Source organism: Primulina eburnea, chromosome 3 (genome assembly GCF_022965805.1).
Source record: "Primulina eburnea isolate SZY01 chromosome 3, ASM2296580v1, whole genome shotgun sequence".
In the NCBI taxonomy this organism is placed as follows: Eukaryota; Viridiplantae; Streptophyta; class Magnoliopsida; order Lamiales; family Gesneriaceae; genus Primulina; species Primulina eburnea.
Genome location: NC_133103.1, coordinates 52,439,891 through 52,446,158, shown reverse-complemented (window position 1 = coordinate 52,446,158; position 6,268 = coordinate 52,439,891).

The following is a 6,268-nucleotide window of genomic DNA, read 5'->3' as shown; positions in this document are numbered from 1 at the left end:
GATAGTACTGTTATTCTGAGTCAGTGCTTGATATGTATTTTTGTGAACCGTTGAGATTATATACCGTTCAAACCGAATCAGAGTTGAATTCGAGAATTACAGCAGTTCAGAAATTTGATCAGAATGTTCAGAACTCGATTTCGATAATCAGAGCAGAGTATCGAACAGAGTAGCAGATAGGTGATCTCTATTGTATGAGAATGATTATCTGGTGATGTCAAATGTTTCAGAATTGTATAACAGAATTTGATATCGATACTCAGAACTGAATACCAGGTAGGTATTTTTCTTTAACTTATATTATTAACTGATTTGTTTGTACCAAATAGTTCGAATCTGAAATGACAGATAGTGTCAGAAACACACATTAGTGGATTCAGTTTTTATTTTGATGACTGAGAATGTATAATATTCGGACAGACAATTTTGATATAGACAGATTAAATCAGTTATGGCAGAATTTATGTGAAATATTGGCAGAATTGTACTGAATGTCTGAATTGCCACTAAATGAAGACAGAAATATAGAAATCAGAAGACTTATTACAGAATTGGTATATTTCTGACTAGACATGGGGATTATATTTCGATGAATTTCGTAATGAGACCACTGCAATATTTTCCAGATTGTGATATGATATGATTGTGATTGACAGATTGTTCAATCTATATCTATTAGTTGTACAAGATGACGTACACATATGACCAGATGACACAGATCGATGTCAGAAAAGTGGTCAGAGTAACCAGAATGCCGAAGTAGAGTATAACAGATTGTGATTTTGCTTGATTCTGTACTTGTGGCAGAATATACCACAAACTCCTTCGCATACTATCCAGACCTGAGAGATTATGTATAGAACTGTAGTGCTGGATGTTAGCACAACTTAACACAATGCATTGTCACTTAATGCATTCGAGTACAATGAGAATCAGCAAATGAGTATTGGGATATCTACAAACGAAGCATTGTACAATGAGAACTGTAGATTTCTTGTGTATAAGAATAAGGTCTCAAAGATATATGAGATAAGATCTGATACAGTCAGAGAGCAAGAAAAATGAAACTGATTTAGAAGGAAATGAAGATAGCTCAGACCAGACAAACTTAATATGCCGACGTCGGATGGTGACAATTGGTATATGAGGCCGAAGATTTAATATATCCTTGAATGGGATAAACAGATTTGGTAACAGATGATGGTATTGATTTATTATGAGCTATGAATTAGTATATACAGATGTTATACAGCCAGTATTGCGAGACTGATTTTATTAGAGTTATTTTAAGGGGGTATTACGATGTTATACTTCTTGAATTCTTATTCGAGATTGGAATCAGAGATCCGTAAAAAAAAATATTGCAGAACGAAGATTATCCTGTTGTTGAAAACACAGTAAGATTGTCAGTAGGTCAATGAGACTATCTGAAAGACAGAATCTGATATGAGATTGAAATTTCAGAATTGATTTATTGAGATAAGTTTTCTGATTTACCTCTTGTATACGTTTCGTGTTGATATCTGACTTGATTACCTGTGATTTCGAGGACGAAATCGTATCTTAGAGGGGGAGAAATGTAAGGTCCGAGATTATATAAATGATATTATTTTAAACCGAGATTATTGAATTAGAGAATTAAGGAGTGTTGAATTATATTCCAAGATGTTTGAACTTATTTAGGATTGAAATTGAATCGAAAAGATTGAATAGGGGCCGATTTTCAAATAGTGAAAAGTTGAGGGACTAAAGTGCAATTAGCACTTAAGTGGGACACTTGTCTTCACCATGCAACTTGGATATATATAATTCTTCATGCCTTCAGATTTCTCCAGCAAAAAACCGAGAGCAAGCCATGAAAATTTCCTCAAGCTCCATTTTTTCTTAAAAATTCGGTTGTGCAATATCCGGCCATCATAATCTTTAATCCGAATACATTTCTGTGATTCTCTCGTCAAGAGCTACACAAGGACGTAAGTTTTATTAAGTTTTATCTTGATTCAAAATTATGATATGGGAGAAATTGTTATTTAATTATTATTTGACCATTATTATGTGTTCTGGAATACTAGACATCGTAGAATCGAAGTCAGATCGAAGAACAAGCTGATTATGGAATTGTTATGAATTTCTGATTATATTGATTGAAAATGGGACAGATTTAGATTATGAATTGATTATGGATTATATCAGATATGGGTTATGATTTGTAATTAATATCTGGTGAGGTTGTATTGACGAGAATATTCTGATTGTTCCGTTAAACCGTTGATTTGAATTAGATCCAGATTAATCAGATTCAGTATTGAATTGAGTTGTTTATTGATATTATACCATTCGATTGTCATTATCAGATTGATATGGATAGATTTGACTTCGAGACTTCGACTTCGTCAGACCGCGAAGACAAAGGTATAATTCATGTTTTGTTTGGGGAAGACACAACTCAAATGAGATTCAATTTGAGTTTCCCAACAAAATCACATACTAGAATTATTGTTTATCTTTTGATATGATTTGAATTGTTTATAGAATTATATTCAATTCTCTTGCTTTGATAATGCTTTGTTTATAGATCTATATTCAAGCATTTGAGATAGGAGAGTCCTTGGCAGACCAAGCCAAACTAGATGTGTGGGGCCCTTAGCTCCTAATCGTTATTACAATGCAATCTGATTAGGGTTAATTAAATACAGCGGAAAGCGACTTTAAAATTTCTTTACAACGAGCCCAAAATATCTCTTCTAAGATTTGAATACTAAAAATAGTATTTACTCTCACGTCATAACACACGCCCACACGTAATCAAAATTAATCATATGCAAACAACTCATAGTCTCGGGACATGCCCCGGTATATAGATACATATACATATACTGGGAACAAAATATAAACCTCAACTCAAACTATGACTCCCTCCAGAAGCACCCTCGCCGGTCTCCTGATATCCTGGAGTACCTGCCATTGTCCACACACAAAGACAACAACAGCCCCCCCTGGGGGTGAGCAAAGCTCCGTATGGAACAACCAATCATATATACCACAGATATCTAAACAATGATATATGGTATGCAATGCATGTATGTCGTGGAGGTATAGGGTCAAATGCCCATCCACTGAGCACATGTCAGAATCAATCGAATCGCTATCAAATAAATGCTCGAGCTGGCACACCGGCCAATATGGGATACATGTATGATAGCGTCGGCTAAGCGCCATCAAATCCCAAATCTCATATCCAATCATATAGGGCCACAATTGTCTATGCTTTACGGGTCATATACTACCGGCATAGCGATTGTGTTCACAAACCCCGGAATCCAATCCAATCAAATCAAGGTATCCAAGGATCATAGCTCAACGTGCATGTCATGTATCGATGTATGCATAAAATGATGTGTGTTACAAAACATTTATTTATACATCGATATTCCAATCTCAATGTCATGTATGCCACATAAATCAACAAATAGGGCATATAGACACATAATCTCAATCCAATCAATCCAATCAATCCGACATATATCATATAATACAGATACCTGTCGTATGTTACCCGGTCGCAACATACCTCAATTTCTTCGCTTCCAGTTGATGTAGCCTGAAGATATTGATATAACACTTTATCTACATCAATAACATAATCATTCCAATCAATAACATACTCTAAAATCATTAATATGAGTTTCAAATATCATTTGAAACTTCATAAATTCATATCAAATCAAAATCATATCATAATTTAATTCCGACTTCGAATATAAGTTTCTTGTCGGTTATTCTACTACATATCAGAAATTCAACTTGAAATACATGCTATTCCAGCACTTTAATATTTCTAGCTGCTGGAACTAGAAGAAAATTACCTCAGTCTGAAGCCCTCGACGCGCAGATTACAAATATATAATTTGTTTCGCGTTTAGACGGCGTTTCAAAGTCGATTTGGAAGAAAGAAATTTCAAAATCTCGAACTTCCTCTCGAAGTTATCGAATGAAATGAAGAAAAAGAGGAAAAGAACTTATTCTTATCTCCACCGATCTCGCGCTCGGGCGGTAGAATTCTCGCGCCCGAGCGCGAGACATTCTGCCCCCGGATTTTATTTACACCGCGCTCGAGCGGTCAAAAGTTACCGCTCGGGCGCGGAGTGTTCTGCCCGAACACTACCTTTCATACTTTGGCGCTCGGGCGGTCATTTTCTACCGCCCGGGCGCCACCTCTTCTGTACAAATGTTTGTATTTGTACTGTTTTGGCGTCCGGCCTTTCCACTCGAGCTCTTACAACGTCAATTCATATTCAATATTCATTTCCCAATTTCATTGTCATAATATACATCAATTACATAATCATATGACAATTTCATAAACTATCGATAATCACGTAGGATTTACGATAATACGATACACGGTCCTTACATTTCTCTCCCTCTTAAAAGATTTCGTCCTCGAAATCTCAAACATCTCTATATACATAACATTGGCAAACATACATATGTTACCAGTTATAGTACATATCAAAGCTAAAGTCAGAATAAGGATCAGAATACATCGAATACAATGGAATAGATGTTGTAGAATCAAACAAATGCGGATACGAATCTCGCATCTTGCTCTCCAATTCCCACGTCGATTCTTCAACACCATGTCGTGTCCATTGCACTCGTACTAGAGGAATCGATTTATTTCTCAATATCTTTCCTTTCGATCCATAATACGAACAGGTTGTTCAACATAGGAAAGAGAAGGATCCAGTTCAACCTCATTAGGTGCAAGCACATGTGATGGATCAGGTTCATATTTCCTCAACATAGAAACATGAAACACATCGTGAATGGCAGATAGAGCTGGTGGCAATGCCAATCGATACTGCAAGATCACCAACTCGATCGAGAATCTCATACGGACCAACATAACGAGGAGATAACTTTCCTCGCATGCCAAATCGAACAGTGCCTCTAAAGGGAGATATCTTCAAAAACACTTTGTCACCTTTCTGGAATTCCAAGGGTCGTCTTCGTTTATTCGCATAACTCGTTTGACGATCCTGAGCAGCTTTCATCCGCTGCCGAATCAGCTGAACCTTATCGTTCATTTCCTGTATCATTTCAGGTCCAGTCAATTGTCTTTCATCAATCTCATCCCAGAATAACGGTGATCTACATCGTCTCCCATATAGAGTTTCAAACGGTGCCATACCGATACTCGTCTGAAAGCTGTTATTATAAGAAAATTCAACTAATGGTAAGGCATCTTGCCATCCCATTCTAAAATCCATCACAACAGCACGTAACATATCCTCCAACGTTTGAATCGTACGCTCAGTCTGGCCATCAGTTTGAGGATGATAAGCAGTACTCATAGCCAAACGCGTACCCATAGCTTCCTGAAAACTACCCCATAATTTAGAAGCAAATCTGGGATCACGATCAGATACAATCGAGACTGGCACACCGTGCTGTCTCACAACATTCTCAATGTATAAACAACCCATTCTCTTATAAGGATAAGTCCGCTCATACGGAATGAAATGCGCAGATTTCGAAAGTCGATCAATAATAAACCAAATAGCATCACAGCCCTTGGGCGAACAAGGTAAATGAGTCACGAAATCCATAGCAATATGTTCCCAATTCCATTTCGGGATTTCAAGACTATGGAGCAATCCTCCTGGTCTCATTCTCTCGGCTTTCACTTGCTGGCAGACCAAGCATTTAGAAATAAACTCGGCAATGTCCTTCTTCATACGTCTCCACCAGAATTGAGGTCTCAATGTCAAATACATCTTCCGATCTCCAGAGTGAATACTGTATTTGCTACAATGTGCTTCTCGAAGAAGGGCAGATCTCAAATCAGAGTCGTCAGGAACTACCAGCCGACCATTAAGTCGTAAAGAACCATCAGAAGAAATCTGAAATCCAGACTGATGTCCTGCAGATACAAGTTCTTTCGACTTTTGAATCTGAGCATCGCTTCGTTGGGCCTTTCGTATCTTCGATATCAAACTCGGCTCAATTTGCAATGCCGAGACAGTGACAGAATTCCAATTCGAGTGAAAAGTCCAACCAGAAGTACAAATATCCTCGTGTACTTTGGCGACATTGACAGAAGCTAAAACAGAATCATAAACTTTACGGCTCAGGGCATCCGCAGTAACATTCACCGATCCAGGGTGATATTGAATCTCACAATCAAAATCCTTCAGGAGATCCATCCACCTGCGTTGCCTCATATTCAGATCAGATTGAGAAAAGAGATATTTCAGACTCTTAT